The sequence below is a fragment of the Triticum aestivum genome, chromosome 6D (genome assembly GCF_018294505.1).
Source record: "Triticum aestivum cultivar Chinese Spring chromosome 6D, IWGSC CS RefSeq v2.1, whole genome shotgun sequence".
Classification (NCBI taxonomy): Eukaryota; Viridiplantae; Streptophyta; class Magnoliopsida; order Poales; family Poaceae; genus Triticum; species Triticum aestivum.
Genome location: NC_057811.1, coordinates 125378730 through 125398745, shown reverse-complemented (window position 1 = coordinate 125398745; position 20016 = coordinate 125378730).

The following is a 20016-nucleotide window of genomic DNA, read 5'->3' as shown; positions in this document are numbered from 1 at the left end:
TGCTAAACTGTTATGTGTCTGCTTGTTTCTTCTTTTAGAATGCTGACAGAATATTGGGGAAGAGTGCCTTATTAAGCAATGGTAAAGGAAGTAATGCAGATAAGGTTCAGGATAGTGACACATCCTTGTTGGTCTCCAACAAAGCTGATAAAACAGCTAAGGAAGACTATCTCGAAGACAGTGAGACAACCCCAAAGTCCTGTCTTGGTTTAGTGTTGGAGTTACTGGCCACTACCGCTTGCACAAGCTATTCAAACTCACTGTCTGAATCAGTTCGGTTTCTTGAGTCTCAACTACAAGCTGAAAGACATCGATCAGCTGTGCTGCGACAAGAAGCGGAAGGACTGCGGAAGTCCCTGGAGCATTCAGATGCATACTTTCTGGTGCAACAGCAAGCGTTGGAGGATTTTAGCGCCAAACAGGACAAAGCTAATAAGCTTGCTAAGCTTATTGCCAGCATGGTGGATACCACGTTTCTTGAGCTCTTCTGAAGTTGTTTCAGTTATGCTCTTGTTTTGCTGCCGCGTTTATTTGCACTGGTGGCCAATTTTGACGGCCAGTGTATGTAATATGCTGCTTTGTTCCCTATATTTGCACTGGTGGCGAACTTTGATGCCCAGTGGATGTAATATGTGTAATAGCGGTAATAGGCTAGCGTTAATTGCTTGCTTATTTATTTCCTTATTGTCTTGTTTAGTTGTTTGCTTGTAGTCACTGCAGTTCTTTTTCTGTGTTTTTCTAGTGGCCACAATAACCTATTTTTGGAAACTAGGCCAAAATAATCATGGCAACACACGGACTGTTGTAACCATGGGCCTCCTGCGGGCCGTATGATCCATGGGCCTTCTACGGGCCGTAGGATCCATTGGCCTTCTATACGGGTCGTAGGATCCATGGGCCTTCTACGGGCCGTATGATCCATGGGCCTTTTACGGGCCGTAGGATCCATGGGCCTTCTACGAGGCGTATCATCATTTCGCCAATCATGGGCCGTACTATTCGTGGACAATAACGGGCCGTTTATTGGCCGTATTTGATAACTCTATGAAAACAGCCCAACGGGTTTTTTTCGACATGAAAACGGCCCAACGTATTAACGGGCCACAAACAGGCCGACTGTAACCACGGGCTGAATTTGGCCCACAAGCAGAAAATGACAGTAACGGGTCGTAAGTAAACGAATGTGGAAATGAGCCCAAGAATAAATGGGCCCCGAGAAGGCCGAAAGATGACATGGGCTGGAAACGGCCCAACGGAATAATGGGCCGTTAATGGGTATAAAGTGATACACTGTTCATTACGGGCCAGTTTCACCACGGGCCGTTAATGGGTATAAAGTGGTACACTGTTCATTACGGGCCAGTTTTACCACGGGCCGTTAATGGGCCGAGAGTAATAAGGGCCTCATATGGGCCGAAAGACGTCATGGGCCATACATGGGCCGGAAGTTAAAACAGGCTGGAATTATATTGGACGGCCCAGATGACGCTACTGGGCCTAATTCGGTTAGGCCGTAAACGGCCCCTGGGTTAGCGGGCTGTAAATGGGCTATATGCGAACAGGCCGTTAACAGGCTTGCCGTGGGCCGGCCCGCCACCTTTTGACCAAGTCAAACGGGCCGGCCTTTTCACAGGAATGGGCCTCTGTTGGGCCGTGCCACGTGTCGACGTATCATAGGCGCTTTGTGTCCAATGAGTGGATGACATCTGTCCCAACAGTGAGCCGACACGTGTTTCCTCCAGCCAATGATGATTTTACACGTGGAAAATCCCCATTGGTCGGGGCTGTTAACGGGTTATCGGATCCAAAACCGGACCCGATAGCTTAACGGCGTTCCGTTACGGTGGATGCCACGTGTCGGTCACCCTTGACGAAAGCACTTCTGTGACGCGCGATTTATCGTCATGGAAGTGGACACTTCCGTGATGATAATTTTGGTAATGTCATGGAACACTTCTACGACAGCACAGGTATGACTATCTTGATTCTGTCATAAATTTGTCATGGATGTACATGCATGACAAAAAACGCGACCTACTGTGATAAACACGTATCATCACGGAAGTGTCTTTTTTTTGTAGTGCATGAAGGTAAAGGGAGGAGTTTGGAGGGAGCAAATGCATGTAGACATGGAGATTTTTGGCGTGGTTCCAATAGGTGGTGCTATCATACATCCTCATTGATGGAGACTTCAACCCACAAAGGGTAATGGTTGCGCGAGTCCACGGAGGGCTCCACCCACAAAGGGTCCACGAAGAAGCAACCTTGTCTATCCCACCATGGCCATCGCCCACGAAGGACTTGCCTCACTTGGGTAGATCTTCACGAAGTAGGCGATCTCCTTGCCCTTACAAACTCCTTGGTTCAACTCCACAATCTTGTCGGAGGCTCCCAAGTGACACCTAGGGCATGTTTGGTTGCCATCCACACTTCGCCACACTTGTGTGCCACAAGTGTGGCATGCCACAATTTTTGTGGTGGCCAAATTGGTCGCCACACTTGTGGCAAAAGTTGGCTAGCAACTAAGTCTATGACAAGTGGGGTATATGACTGAAAAAGTGTGCCATGCCACAACTATGGCTGCAACCAAACATTTGCCTCAATTTGCCACACTTGTGGCACAGAAGTGGGGCAAAGTGTGGATGGCAACCAAACATGCCCCTAACCAATCTAGGAGACACCACTCTCCAAAAGGTAATAAATGGTGTGTTGACGATGAACTCCTTGCTCTTGTGCTTCAAATGATAGTCTCCCCAACACTCAACTCTCTCTCACTGATTTGGATTTGGTGGAAAGATGATTTGAGTGGAAAGCAACTTGGGGAAGGCTAGAGATCAAGATTCTTGTGGTTGGAATGGAATATCTTGGTCTCAACACATGAGTAGGTGGTTCTTTCTCAGAAAATGTATGCTGGAAGTGTAGGCACGGTCTGATGGCTCTCTCCACAAATGAAGAGTGGGTGAAGGGGTATATATAGCCTCCACACAAAATCTAACTGTTGCACACAATTTACCAAACTCGGTGGGACCGAATCATGAAACTCGGTCAGACCGATTTAGTTCAAAATGTGAACGTTAGGCTTTTCGGTGGGACCGACATGTCAACTAGGTGGGACCGATTCATTAGGGTTAGGGCATAACGTAATCTCGGTGAGACCGATCACATAAACTCGGTGGGACCGATTTCTATAATAGGCAAACAGAGAGTTGGCCAGGCAAACTCGGTGGGACCGAATCGCTCATTTCTGTGAGACCAAAACGTTACGAAAGGGAAACAGATAGTTTGCATTGCGAACTCGGTGGGACCGATCGCTCATCTCGGTTAGACCGAAACGTTACGAAGGGAAACAGAGAGTTTGCAATCCCATCTCGGTGAGACCGAACTGACTAGGGTTTCTGGCAGTGGCTATGTCAAATGAACTCGGTGGCGCCGGATAGATAAAATCGGTGGGGCCGAGTTTGACTTTTGGTTTGGGACATATGTGGATATGAGAAAGTGGTTGTGGGATTTTGGAGCATATCACTAAGCATTTTGAGCAAGCAAGCCATTAAGCAACACCTCATCCCCTTTTAATAGTATTGGCTTTTCCTATGGACTCAATGTGATCTTGGATCACTAAAATGAAAAAGTAGAGTCTTGAGCTTGAGCCAATATGTGTCCTTAGCATTTTGAGGGGTCCACATTCCTAGTCCATGCCATGCCAATCATTGAACTTTCTGAAATGATCATCTTGAAAGAGCATTAGTTCAATGAGCTATATGTTGTTAGGAATTACCAAAACCACCCAGGGATAGTTGCACTTTCAAAACACGGTAAAGAAAGAGAACAGTGGGTTCAAAAACCTATGCCTTTTCCACCTAAGTCAACTAAAAAGAAATATGATGAAGAATTTGAACGCTTTGCTGAAATGTTGAGGCCAGTCTTTTTGCGTACTCGCTTGACTGATATCTTGAAAATGCCTCCTTATGCAAAGTATATGAAGGACATCACCACCAATAAGAGAAAAATACCAGAAGCTGAAATCTCCACTATGCTTGCTAATTATACTTTTAAAGATGGAGTACCTAAAAAACTTGGAGATCCGGGAATTCCAAGTATACCTTGCTCCATCAATAAGAATTATGTGAAAACTGCTTTATGTGATTTAGGAGCTGGTGTTAGTGTTATGCCTTTCTCTTTTATAAAAGACTTGATTTGAATAAACTCACGCCTACAGAAATATCTTTGCAAATGGCTGACAAATCAAGTGCCATACCTATCGGTATTTGTGAGGATGTGCCCATTGTTGTTGCTAATGTTACTATTTTGGCTGACTTTGTTATACTTGAGATGCCCGAGGACGACAACATGTCGATTATCCTTGGTAGACCCTTCTTGAATACTGCAGGGGTTGTTATTGATTGCAATAAAAGGAAGGTCACTTTTCATAACAATGGTAATGAGCATACAGTGCATTTTCCGAAGAAACAATACCAAGTGAATGGTATTAATGTTAATGAAAAATCTCCGACAATCACTATTGGAAGTTTTCAAATACCTCTACCTACTATCAAAAGGAAATATGAAATGCTTATTGTTGGGGACATTCATATCCCCATTGAGGTAACTTAGTGATTTACGAAAGTTCTTCGGTTTCATGCTAATCGAAAGTGGTTGTTAATAAGACTTGATCAACCTTATTAATGGATCATTTTTGAGTGGCATGAAGTTGATGAATTTAGTAAGCACTACCTTCTGTACCTACCTTTTGTTTTCTGTTTTTATTAGTTAAATAAAAAATGCCATGTTTTGTCTGTTTTCTGATTTTTCCGTGCAATAAAAAAATGACCCAAAAATAAAAGTTCTCAGAATGCTCTGAAAATTTAATACGATTTTTTCTGAATATTTCTAAATTTTTTGTGCAAATAACATAAGAGGGAGGTGCACCAGGTGGGCACAACCCACCTGGGCGCGCCAGGACCCCCAAGCGTGCTCTGGTGGGTTGTGGTCCCCACGTGGCCCCCCTCACTTATCTCTTTACACCACATCATCACCTACCTCCAGAAAAAAATTCTCCATTGCTCTCTCTCCCGTGTCCTTGCTCTCAAGCCCGCGGATTTCGATCTCTTTAATCTAAGCTCCGTTTCCAAAACTGTTTCGGGAGATTGTTGCTTGGTATCTGACTCCACCATTTGTCCAATTAGTTTTTGTTTTAGTGGTTTATATTTTGAATAATTAGCTACTCTTGGTGCTGCTATAGATGAGCTTGCATGTTAAATTATTGGAGTTCTAAGTAGTTTGAATGCTTGTATGGTCTCTATGTATCCCTATGAGTAGTTGGTATCATTTTTGTGAAGTTTTGTTGAGAAACTTTTGTGGGCTAATAAATTTTAGAATTTTTGTTCATAGGAAAACCATGAATATCTTCAGGAAGTTTGGCTCCAAGAAGAACTCCAAGGGTGTTATTGGGGAGTCATCTGACAGTGATCTCCATCCTCGGAGGTTGGCGGAAGTACGGCCGTGCGAATGGTCGCACACCCCGTTCATGCAAGAAGCTGGAATCCTTCAGGAGTTCACACAATATGCTGCTAATGTCGGCCTCACCGACTTCATCGCAGCTGAATGCGAACAACATCATCTCCTCACAAACTCCTTTGTTCAAAGTCTTACTTTCCTCTCTAGGAATAATCCTCCTAAAGTGTGATTTGATTTATATGTTGAAACCCATCAGATACCACTTACTGAATTTTGTAACATATGCATGATCCCTTATGATGGGAGTTTAGCTGAGCCTAGGCCGGCAAAGTTTGAGGCCTTTTATCATACCTTGACCGTGGGAGATGAGAGAGGGGTGTCAGCTATCACTACCGTTGGCTTGCATTTTCCTGCTGTTCATTACTTTGCTCTTTTCATTGCAAAATGCTTGCTTGCTAGAGAGAAGGTGGGTGCACTCAGCTCACCAGACCTTGCTATTTTGCTCGTGCATTAGAGGGCGACAACACTTATAGCTTGGGAGCTATTGTGGCACGGCGCCTCAACATTAATAGGTCCAAGGGTAAAATACATGGTGGGATTTTCGCTACTCGTTTGGCGGCTCACTTCGAGATTGAGATACACCTTCATGATTACCCTCTGACCAAGGTTTACCTAGGCTGTGCAGCCATGGAACACCACCATTTCATTGCAAAAAGATTACCCTGACATCCCTATTCCTTATAACTCGGTTTTCAACATTGAAACTCGTGATATTATTCCATTGCCTGCTCCTGCTTTGTTTGATCCTGTTGCTAGGGGCGGATATAGGATTATGCCTGCGGACATCATCGCCTACCGGAATGATCAGGCTGCTGCAGAGGAGGAGGAAGAGCCTTCGCAGTGGGATCAGTGGATGCCTGCTCCTCAGTACCCCAACTACTATCCAGGCTTCTGATCGACTACCAAGTTAGGCCAAAAGCCTAAGCTTGGGGGAGTACGTGTTTCTCACCGACATTACATTCATGTTCACTTATTTAATCTGTCGGTGTTCACACTTTTTCATTGTATCATCCATGTTTAGATTTATTTTTCTTGCTTTCTTCTTGTGTGTATGAAAAATCTTAGGAAAACCAAAAAAATAGTTGTAGTTAGTTTACTTTCTATGCATGCTTAGTTGTAGTACTAAAAAGAAAACCCCAAAAGATTTCCTTGTTCTTCTTTTACTTGTTGGGAGCTTTCCCATGTAAATAGTTTTCTCGTTTTTGCTTTTCCCTTTTATTTGCTCATTCAAGAAAACCAAAAACTCCAAAAATATTTCAGTGTGTTTCTCTGAACTTCTTTTCTTTTTATTCGAGTTGTACCAAGGAGAAGACCACGATGAAAATGTTGAGTGGCTCTCATATGAATAATTGTTGATCTAATGAAGAGCACATTTTACCTTTTCTTCTCCTGTTGAATAAAATGTTTGCAGATTCCAGCTTAGTCCATGGCACTCTTGCACTATTATTATTTTCACATCATTCGGTCGTGCAATTGAAAGGCAATAATGACGATATTCGATGAACTGGCCATGGCAGAGAGAAACTGGTATGAACTCGACTTGTTCTGTTTGTGTAAATATGTTTAACCTAGTATCCATGATTCAGCCCATTATGATTAAACATGTTTGCAATGACAATTAGAGATTATAGTTTCTCATGCCATGCATAAGTAGCTGGGAGTGGATAATGATCTATCTTGGATATCAACATTGCGTTAAAATGATTGTGATGTAGTATGATGATATGGTATCCTCCTCTGAATGTTCGAGTGCCTTGACTTGGCACATGTTCATGCATGTAGTTGAATCAAAACCAACATAGCCTCTATGATATTTATGTTCATGGTGATCATATCTTACTCATGCTAGTGTCCAATGTTACTTATGCATAATGCATGTTCATGACCGTTGTTGCTCTCTAGCTGGCCGCTTCTCAATCTAATTGCTAGCTTTCGCCTGTACTAAGTGTGAATTCTGCTTGTACATCAAAAACCTTGAACCCAAAAGTTATTGCAGATGAGTCCACCATACCTACCTATATGCAGTAATATCCTTTTTGTGTGCCTGGATTGTTCATGGAACGACAGGAGGTGGTCGGTATCTTCCATGCTAAGCGGGTTATTCTCAGGTCGAGTGTTTATTCACTCGCCATCGCATGAGAAAAGGGCGATAATAGGGATGCCCAGTCCCAAACTGTAAATAGAAAAAGTTTACAAATAATCAAACAAAAACTTCCAATGGAGTCAAAACCTTTACTTTTATCGCTTGGGAACCGCCACTAGCGTGCTTAGCATGAAAGATATTGATAATTGATGGTCGTGAAGTAAATGAAAAGGGTGCATGTCTCAAAATATCATTTACCTCTGTTTTTAAAAACTTGAGCTCTAGCACCTCTGCAAATCACTACTTCCATCTGCGAAGGGACTATCTATTTACTTTTATGTTGTGTCATCACCTTCTAAAACAAGCGCTAGAACCTGAGAGCACTGTTGTCATGACTTATGCATTGTGTGTAGCTAATGTTGGGTGCATCATGGCTGGATCTTTTCTACCATGAAATACATGAAGGAAATATGCCCTAGAGGCAATAATAAAGTTGTTATTTATATTTCCTTATATCATGATAAATGCTTATTATTCATGCTAGAATTGTATTAACCGGAAACTTAGTACATGTGTGAATACATAGACAAAATGAGTGTCACTAGTATGCCTCTACTTGACTAGCTCGTTAATCAAAGATGGTTAAGTTTCCTAGCCATGGACATGTGGTTGTCATTTGATGAACGGGATCACATCATTAGGAGAATGATGTGATGGACAAGACCCATCTGTTAGCTTAGCATAATGATCGTTAAGTTTTATTGCTATTGCTTTCTTCATGACTTATACATATTCCTCTGACTATGAGATTATGCAACTCCCGAATACCGGAGGAACACCTTGTGTGCTATCAAACATCACAACGTAACTAGGTGATTATAAAGATGCTCTACAGGTGTCTCCGAAGGTGTTTGTTGGGTTGGCATAGATCAAGATTAGGATTTGTCAGTCCGAGTATCGGAGAGGTATCTCTGGGGCCCCTTGGTAATGCACATCACTATAAGCCTTGCAAGCAATGTGACTAATGAGTTAGTTATAGAATGATGCATTACGGAACGAGTAAAGAGACTTGCCGGTAACGAGATTGAAATAGGTATGATGATACCGACGATTGAATCTCGGGCAAGTAACATACCGATGACAAAGGGAATAATGTATGTTGTTATTGTGGTTTGACCGATAAAGATCTTCGTAGAATATGTAGGAACCAATATGAGCATCCAGGTTCCGCTATTGGTTATTGATCGGAGATGTGTCTCGGTCATGTCTACATAGTTCTCGAACCCGTAGGGTCCGCATGCTGAACGTTCGATGACGATTTGTATTATGAGTTATGTGTTTTGGTGACCGAAGTTTGTTCAGAGTCCCGGATGAGATCACGGACATGATGAGGAGTCTCGAAATGGTCGAGAGGTAAATATTGATATATTGGAAGGTAGTATTCGGACACCGGAAGGTTCCAGAGTATATCGGGTACATACCAGAGTACCGGAGGGGTTACCGGAGCCCCCCGGGGAAAGATATGGGCCATAGGAGGGGGCCTAACCAGCCACAAGGGGCTGGTGCGCCCCCACAAGGGATGAGGCCGAATTGGACTAGGGAAGGGGGCGCCACCCCCCTTTCCTTCTCCTACTCCCTCTCCTTTCCCCCTTTCCCCCTCCATGAGAAGGAAAAGAAGGGGGGGGCGAATCCTACTAGGACTAGGAGTCCTAGTAGGACTCCCCCCTTATGGCGCGCCCCTATGGCCGGCCTCCTCCCTCTCCCTCCTTTATATACGTGGGTAGGGCACCCCTTGGAGACACAACAATTTTTCCAAGCCGTGTGCGGCGTCTCTCTCCATAGTTTGCTCCTCTGGTCATAGCGTCGTAGTGCTTAGGCGACGCCCTGCGCGAATCTCATCACCATCACCATCACCACGTCGTCGTGCTGACGAAACTCTCCCTCAACCCTCTGCTGGATCAAGAGTTCGAGGGACATCATTGTAGCGCCCAAGATGCGATTCTATCCCAATCACGTGATGAACTCATGATTGGGGCACAACCGCATTTCGAGCGCATAGCAAGGTGGATATCATTACAACATACCATGTACTGAATAGATGAGAATACAAGGTAAAGTCTTACACTCGCCACAAGCTACAACATGAATACAATAGTTCATCAATACATAGCAATCATCATACAGAAGAGCAGGATTCGACTACGGATGAAAACAATGAAAAGAAGAACGACATCCACCCTGCTGGTCCCAGGCTCCCGACCCGGAACCTATCCCTTGATCGAAGAAGAAGAAGAGGAACTCCAAACAAGCAAGCATCACACTCGCGTCAGATCAACACTTTACCTGTACCTGCAACTGTTGTTGTAGTAATCTGTGAGCCACGAGGACTCAGCAATCCCATTACCATGGGTATCAAGACTAGCAAAGCTTAATGGGTATGGAATGGATAAGTGGTGAGGTTGTAGCAAGCGACTAAGCAGTGTATGGTGGCTAACTTATGAGTACCAGAGTAAGATGAGAAACTACGCAACGGTCGCAAACTAGTAATGATCAAGAAGTGATCCTGAACTACTTACGTTCAAGCATAACCCAACCGTGTTCTCTTCTCGAACGCACCCGAAAAGAGACAGTCATAGTTACGCACGCGGTAGGTGTATTTTAATTGAGTTTAGTTCAAGTCCTCTACAACCAGATATTAACAAATTCCCATCTGCCACATAAGCGCGGCCACGACTCTCGAAAGTTTAAACCCTGCAGGGGTGTCCCAATTTAGCCCATGACAAGCTCACGATCCGCGGAGACAATCCTCCATCTCGGGACCCTCCGATCAGACTCGGAATCCCGGTGCCCAAGACATTTCGACAATGGTAAAACAAGTCCAGCAAGACCTCCCGGCGAGCCGACACCCTGATAATAGCCGCGTGTATCTCGTCTCAGGCCACATCCGGATGGGACAAGCTACGAGTAAAACCAGCCCTCGAGTTCCCCCGAGGTGGCCCCGCAGGCTGCCCATTTGGGACCAACACCATCAGCACTGGCCCCCTGTATTATGTTGAATAACGAACCTCGGGTAGCGCTAACTCCCTACGCGTCAAATTTATTATCATGTTTAGTTATTAGGTTGGGCAAATGTTAAAAACCAATGTTGGGCCTTGCTGGAAGAGTTTTATTCAAAGCGAACTGTCAAGAGGGGCCCATAAACCGTCACCGTGTTAGGGACTAAAAAAATCAAGGAACATAACACCGGTATGACGGAAACTAAGGCGGTAAGAGTGGAACAAAACACCAAGCAAAAGGCTAAGCCTTCCACCCTTTACCAAGTATATAGATGCATTAATTAAATAAGAGATATTGTGATATCCCATGATATCCATGTCCCAACATGGAACAACTGCAACAACACCTGCAACTAGCAATGCTATAAGAGGGGCTGAGCAAAGCGGTAACATAGCCAAACAACGGTTTGCCAGGATGGTGGAAAAAGGTTAGAGGCTATTTCATGGCAATGTGGGAGGCTTGATAAACATGTGGTAGTTAGCGCGACATAGCGATAGCATCGAGACGACTAGCATAGCAAAGATAGTAGTGATATCCAAGGTGACGGTCATCTTGCCTGAAATCCCGCTAGGAAGAAGACCGAGTCCATGAAGAAGATGAACGGGCATAGACGAATGAGTCCTCACACTCGCAACGTTACCGAACTATCAAGAAGAAGCAACATCGGAAAGAAGCAAACAAGATGGTAAACAACCATCACATATACATGGCATGATGCACAACCAAGTATGATGCATGTCCAATTTAATGAGGCATGACATGACAAAGTGCAACAAACAATACTACAAATTAAGTAGAGCTCAATATGCAACGAGTTGCATATTGACAAAACACCACATTCAATTATTTAATTTGCTCTCGTTTAAGATACTCAACAATATTAAATGTTGTTAAACATGGCAAGAGAAGAAGCATAATTAAACTAACTATTTAGGCAAGTTTAAATGAGGCCGGAAATATCAAACAACAATTCTGGTAATTCCCCATAGGTCATTTAACAATTTAATGCAAACACAATTTTAAACATTTTAAATGTTGTTATCATGATGCGGATGACATATACTAGTTTTTACGCAATTTTACGAAAATGTTGACAAGAGCAAGTTATGAAGCATTTGGTCACCATGGCGGAACGAAAAAGGGTGCCACGGCAACATATCGGTTCCGGTAACTCGATTGAGATACCGATGCAAAAGAGAAGTGTGCGGATGTGTGGAACACGCAAGAGATGATGGGGTGATCCCGGTTACCGGGTTCCCACGGGTCGACGGCATGGCAAACGAGGAGGAACGTGCAATGACAACTCGGACACGATGCAAACACGAGCATCTCATACAACACACATGCATTCGTTCACGGGCGTCGTCTCGGCGGTTATACCTTCGAAGCGTGCATCTTCGAAACGGATGAAGTTCGGTGCAACGTAGAGGAAGTAGACGTTCTCGGGACGGTCGTCGTGGAAGTAGTGGCACACGGCGACGGTAGTGGAAGTAGTGGTTTGATAACCCACAAGTATAGGGGATCGCAACAGTTTTCGAGGGTAGAGTATTCAACCCAAATTTATTGATTCGACACAAGGGGAGCCAAAGAATATTCTCAAGTATTAGCAGTTGAGTTGTCAATTCAACCACACCTGGATAACTTAGTATCTGCAGCAAAGTATTTAGTAGCAAAGTAATATGGACGTAACGGTAACAGTAGCAAAAGTAATATTTTTGGGTTTTGTAGTGATTGTAACAGTAGCAACGGAAAAGTAAATAAGCGAAGAACAATATGTGAAAAGCTCGTAGGCATTGGATCGGTGATGGAGAATTATGCCGGATGCGGTTCATCATGTAACAATCATAACATAGGGTGACACAGAACTAGCTCCAATTCGTCAATGTAATGTAGGCATGTATTCCGAATATAGTCATACTTTCTTATGGAAAAGAACTTGCATGACATCTTTTGTCCTACCCTCCCGTGGCAGCGGGGTCCTAGCGGAAACTAAGGGATATTAAGGCCTCCTTTCAAACTATGATCATCACCGGGAGTGATCCCGATTATTGTCACTTCGGGGTTGCCGGATCATAACACATAGTAGGTGACTATAGACTTGCAAGATAGGATCATGAATTCACATATATTCATGAAACATAATAGGTTCAGATCTGAAATCATGGCACTCGGGCCCTAGTGACAAGCATTAAGCATAGCAAAGTCATAGCAACATCAATCTCAGAACATAGTGGATACTAGGGATCAAACCCTAACAAAACTAACTCGATTACATGATAAATCTCATCCAACCCATCACCGTCCAGCAAGCCTACGATGGAATTACTCACACACAGCGGTGAGCATCATGAAATTGGTGATGGAGGATGGTTGATGATGACGACGGCGACGGATTCCCCTCTTCGGAGCCCCGAACGGACTCCAGATCAGCCCTCCCGAGAGGTTTTAGGGCTTGGCAGCGGCTCCGTATCGTAAAACGCGATGAACCCTTCTCTCTGATTTTTTTCTCCCCGAAGACGAATATATGGAGTTGCAATTGAGGTCGGTGGAGTGTCAGGGGGCCCACGAGGCAGGGGGGCGCGCCCCCCACCCTCGTGGACAGGTGGAGGCCCCCCTGACGTGGATTCTTCTTCCAGTATTTTTATTATTTCTCAAAAATAAGTTCCATGGAGTTTCAGGTCATTCCGAGAACTTTTGTTTCTGCACATAAATAACACCATGGCAATTCTGCTGAAAACAGCGTCAGTCCGGGTTAGTTCCATTCAAATCATGCAAGTTAGAGTCCAAAACAAGGGCAAAAGTGTTTGGAAAAGTATATACGATGGAGACGTATCAACTCCCCCAAGCTTAAACCTTTGCTTGTCCTCAAGCAATTCAGTTGATAAACTGAAAGTGATAAAGAAAAAACTTTTACAAACTCTGTTTGCTCTTCTTGTTGTAAATATGTAAAGCCAGCATTCAAGTTTTCAGCAAAGATTATGATGAACCACATTCACAATAACTCTTAGGTCTCATGTTTACTCATATCAATGGCATAATCAACTAGTGAGCAATAATAATAAATCTCGGATGACAACACATTCTCAAAACAATCATAATATGATATAACAGGCTGGTATCTCGCTAGCCCTGTCTGAGACCGCAAAACATAAATGCAGAGCACCTTTAAAGATCAAGGACTGACTAGACATTATAATTCATGGTAAAAGAGATCCAATCATAGTCATACCCAATATAAATTAATAGTAATGGATGCAAATGACAGCAGTGCTCTCCAGCTGGTGCTTTTTAATAAGAGGGTGATGACTCAACATAAAAGTAAATGGATAGGACCTTCGCAAAGGGAAGCAGGGATTTGTAGAGGTGCCAGAGCTCGGTTTTTGAAATAGAGATAAATAATATTTTGAGCGGCATACTTTCATTGTCAACATAACAACCAAGAGATGGCGATATCTTCCATGCTACACACATTATAGGCGGTTCCCAAACAGAATGGTAAAGTTTATACTCCCCCTCCACCAACAAGCATCAATCCATGGCTTGCTCGAAACAGCGAGTGCCTCCAACTAACAACAGTCCCGGGGGAGTTTTGTTTGCAATTATTTTGATTTGATTTGCATAAATCATGGGACTGGGCATCCCGGCGACCAGCCATTTTCTCGTGAGTGAGGAGCGGAGTCCACTCCTCTTGAGAATAACCCGCCTGGCATGGAAGATACAGAAAGCCCTAGTTGATACATGAGCTATTCGAGCATACAAAACAGAATTTCATTTGAAGGTTTAGAGTTTGGCACATACAAATTTACTTAGAACGGCAGGTAGATACCGCATATAGGAAGGTATAGTGGACTCATATGGCATAACTTTGGAGTTTAAGGGATTGGATGCACAAGCAGTATTCCCGCTTAGTACAAGTGAAGGCTAGCAAAAGACTAGGAAGCGACCAACTAGAGAGCGACAACAGTCATGAACATGCATTAAAATTAATAAACATTGAGTGCAAGCATGAGTAGGATATAATCCACCATGAACAGAAATATCGTGAAGGCTATGTTGATTTGTTTCAACTACATGTGTGAACATGTGCCAAGTCAAGTCACTTGAATCATTCAAAGGAGGATACCACCCCACTATACCACATCACAACCATTTTAATAGCATGTTGGCACGCAAGGTAAACCATTATAACTCATAGCTAATCAAGCATGACACAAGCAACTATGATCTCTAATTGTCATTGCAAACATGTTTATTCATAATAGGTTGAATCAGGAACGATGAACAAATCATATTTACAAAAACAAGAGAGGCCGAGTTCATACCAGCTTCTCTCATCTTAGTCAGTCCATCATATATCATCATAATTGCCTTTCACTTGCATGACCGAACGATGTGAAAATAATAAGAGTGCACGTGCATTGGACTAAGCTGGAATCTGCGAGCATTCAATAAGCAGGAGAAGACAAGGCAATATGGGCTCTTGGTTAAATCAACAATAATGCATATAAGAGCCACTTCAACAATTTAATCATGGTCTTCTCCTATCGACCCCCAAGGAAAAGAAAAGAAATAAAAATATTTACACGGGGAAGCTCCCAACAATCAAAAGAAGAACGGGAAATCTTTTTGGGTTTTCTTTTTAATTATTACTACTACAGCAAGAAAAGTAAACTAACTAAAAGCTACACTAATTTTTTTGGTTTTCTTAAGGTTTATTAAACACACAAGAAGAAAGCAAGAAAAAGAAAATAAACTAGCATGGATATTACAGTGAAAAAGTATGAGCACCGACATCTAGCAATGAGTGTGTGAACATGAATGTAATGTTGGTGAGAAATACGTACAACCCCAAGCATAGGCTTTTGGCCTAAGTTGGTTTATTGCCACGGATGGCCTGGCGGATATCCAAAGTTATAACCGGGGTCGTACTGAGATGAGGAAGACTCTGATTGCCACTGGTTGGCAATCATCTCTGGATCCCACTGGTAATTAGACTGTCGTGGAGGTTCAAATTGTGGTTCCGGCTCTGTGGCTGATGTAGGGTTCCGGTAGGCGTGAATGGCCGCCAGCGGAACGAGATACGGACCTGCAGATAAATCAAACAAGGAAGGAGCAGGCAAGGTAATAGTCTCAGGGTGATGTTTATCAAAGAACAATTTGTATTTAAGCGGCCCTTCCCTATTCTTAACAATAAAGTCATGTGCTACCATACTCTTATAATCTAAATAAGCAGTGGGCAGCAATTTTTCTTATTTTTCATAGTGCCTAATAGGTATGTTATAATATGCAGCAAGGCGTGAAGCATAAATACCTCCAAAGATGGGGCTCTTTGTACGGTTCAGACTTAACCGTTTGGCAATAATACCGCCCATACTAACAGTGTTATCACAGAATAAACCATGGAACAAAATAATAATATCAGGAACACTAAGGTTTCCACAGTTTCCGCGACCAATTAAGCAACGACTAGCAAATATAGCAAAGTAGCGTAAAACAGGAAAATGTACGCTAGTGATTCTTGCATCGGAAACCTTCCTAGTTTCCCCTACAGTAATAGTGTCAATAAATCCGTCCACATCTTTACGATGTGGTTCTTCTAAGCTACCCTCGAAAGGTATTTTGCAAACCTTGCAAAATTCATCTAGTGACATCTTCTTAACCACATCATATAAATGAAACTCTACTGAAGGAGGTGATTCCTTAGGATAATAGTAGAAATTTTGCACGAAAGTATTGGTGAGTAAGAGATACTGTTCGCGTTGGTCGCGGAGGAAGTCGGTGAGGCCTGCATTCTCAGCCAATACATAAAAATCATCATAAATCCCGGCTGCTCTCAAGAAATCATTGGAAGGCCATTCACACGGCTGGACCTCCGCGGTGCGAGGCAAATTATATTTGGGCCTCTGTGCTTCTTCACTTTGCTTTTCCTTCGAGCTTCGGCTCGATGAGCCCCTCAAAAATCTCTTCATTATTTTCTGAAAAATTCTGATTTTTTAGTAACTTCAAATAAAAGTGAACCAAACTCAACAAAATTGATAGCAACTACTCCTACAAGTGCCTAGAGACTATATCATGCATTAGAACTACTTGGAACCATATAAATTTGACATGCAAGCTCAAGAACATGGTCACCTAGGCATCACAAATTTGCAATGAATAAAGCACTAGAACAAAAACTAATTGGACCAATGGAGGAGTCACATACCAAGGAACAATCTCCCCAAGCAGTTTTGTGAGAGGTGCTTTGAGCAAGGAGATCGAAAATCGCAGCAAAATGAGCTAGAACTCGTGCTTGAGCTGGATGGTGATTTTTTTGGGAGGAAGAAGAAGAAGTGTGTGGTGGCTGGCATAAGTGGAGGAGGGCCATCGTGGGCCCACGAGGCAGGGGCGCGCCCAGGGGGGTGGGCGCGCCCTGGACCCTCGTGGCCAGGTGCTTGCTCCCCCTGCTGTGTTCTCAGTGCCAGATATTCTCAAATATTCCAGAAAAATCATATTCCATTTTCAGGGCATTTGGAGAACTTTTATTTTTGGGCTATTTTTATATTGCACGGATAATTCAGAAAATAGACAGGAAAATACTATTTTTACTTTATTTCAACTAAATAACAGAAAGTAGAGAGAGGGTACAGAAGGTTGTGCTTTCTAGTTTCATCCATCTCATGCTCATCAAAAGGAATCCACTAACAAGGTTGATCAAGTCTTGTTAACAAACTCATTCCGACTAACATGGAACCGGAGAAATTTTGAATAACACTATGTTACCTCAACGGGGATATGCACATCCCCAATAATAAGAATATCATATTTCTTCTTGACAGTGGGAAGAGGAAATTCAAAACCTCCAAAAATAATCGATGGAACTTTTCCAATAGAGTTGATACTGTGGACTTGAGGTTGTTTCCTCGGAAAGTGTACCGTATGCTCATTACCATTAACATGAAAAGTGACATTGCCTTTGTTGCAATCAATAACAGCCCCTGCAGTATTCAAAAAGGTCTTCCAAGAATAATAGACATACTATCGTCCTCGGGAATATCAAGAATAACAAAGTCCGTTAAAATAGTAACGTTTGCAACCACAACAGGCACATCCTCACAAATACCGACAGGTATAGCAGTTGATTTATCAGCCATTTGCAAAGATATTTCAGTAGGTGTCAACTTATTCAAATCAAGTCTACGATATAAGGAGAGAGGCATAACACTAACACCGGCTCCAAGATCACATAAAGCAGTTTTAACATAGTTTCTTTTAATGGAGCATGGTATAGTTGGTACTCCTGGATCTCCTAGTTTCTTAGGTATTCCACCCTTAAAAGTATAATTAGCAAGCATGGTGGAAATTTCAGCTTCCGGTATCTTTCTTTTATTAGTGACAATTTCTTTCATATACTTAGCATAAGGATTCATTTTGAGCATATCAGTTAATCACATACGCAAAAAGATAGGTCTAATCATTTCAGCAAAGCGCTCAAAATCCTCATCATCCTTTTTCTTGGATGGTTTGGGAGGAAAAGGCATGGGTTTCTGAACCCATGGTTCTCTTTCCTTACCGTGTTTCCTAGCAACAAAGTCTCTTTTATCATAACGTTGATTCTTTGATTGTGGGTTATCAAGATCAACACCAGGTTCAATCTCTACATCATTATCAACTAGGTTGAGCATCAATATGAACATCATCATTAACATTTTCACTAGTTTCATGTTCATTACCAGATTGTGTTTCAGCATCAGAGATAGAAATATCATTTGGATTCTCAGGTGTTCAGCAATAGGTCCACTAGAAGCATGCAAAGTCCTATCATTTTTCTTTTTCTTCTTTTTAGAAGGACTAGGTGCATCTATATTATTTCTCTGAGAATCTTCCTCAATTCTCTTAGGAGGGCCTTCAGGATACAAAGGTTCCTGAGTCATTTTACCAGTTCTAGTAGCCACCCTAACAGCATAATCATTATTCTTACTATTCAATTCATTGAGCAAATCATTTTGAGCTTTAAGTACTTGTTCTACTTGAGTGGTGACCATATAAGCATGTTTACTAATGAGTTTAAGTTCACCTTTAATTCTAGACATATAATCACCCAAGTGTTAAATCATATAAGCATTTTGTTTTAATTGTCTACCAAAATAAGCATTAAAATCTTCTTGCTTAACCATAAAGTTATCAAACTCATCCAAACATTGGCTAGCAAACTTAGTAGGAGGGATTTCAGCTTTATCATATCTATAGAGAGAATTTACCTTTACTACCTGTGTCGGGTTATCAAGACTATGTGTTTCTTCAACAGGCGGTAAATTAAGACCATGTATTTCTTCAATAGGAGGCAAATTCTTAACATCTTCAGCTTTAATACCTTTTTCTTTCATAGATTTGTTTGCCTCTTGCATATATTCAGGACTGAGAAATAGAACAACCCTCTTCTTCGGAGTTGGTTTAGGAATAGGCTCAGGAATTGGCTCAGGAAGTGTCCAATTATTTTCATTTGTCAACATATTATTCAATAAAATTTCAGCTTCATCCGGTGTTCTTTCCCTGAAAACGGAACCAGCACAACTATCCAGGTAATCTCTGGAAGCATCGGTTAGTCCATTATAAAAGATATCAAGTATTTCATTTTTCTTAAGAGGATGATCGGGCAAAGCATTAAGTAATTGGAGAAGCCTCCCCCAAGCTTGCGGGAGACTCTCTTCTTCAATTTGCACATAATTATATATGTCCCTTAAAGCAGCTTGTTTCTTATGAGCAGAGAAATATATAGCAGAGAAGTAATAAATCATATCCTGGGGACTACGCACACAACCAGGATCAAGAGAGTTAAACCATATCTTAGCATCACCCTTTAATGAGAACGGAAATATTTTAAGGATATAAAGGTAGCGAGTTCTCTCATCATTAGTCAACAGGGTGGCCATATCATTTAATTTAGTAAGATGTGCCACAACAGTTTCAGATTCATAGCCATAGAAAGGATCAGATTCAACCAAAGTAATTATATCAGGATCAACAGAGAACCAATAATCCTTATCAGTAACACAGATAGGTGAAGTAGCAAAAGCAGGGTCAGGTTTCATTCTAGCATTAAGAGATCGCTGCTTCCATTTAGCTAATAACTTCTTAAGATCACTTCTATCATTGCAAGCAAGAATGGCTCTAGCAGATTCTTCATCCAGAACATAACCCTCAGGCACAACAGGCAATTCATATTTATTAGGGGAGAGTCTTCATCATCACTATCTTCAATATTATCAGTTTCAATAATTTCATTCTCTCTAGCTCTAGCAAGTTGTTCATCAAGAAATTCACCAAGTGGCACAGTAGTATCAAGCATAGAAGTAGTTTCATCATAAGTATCATGCATAGCA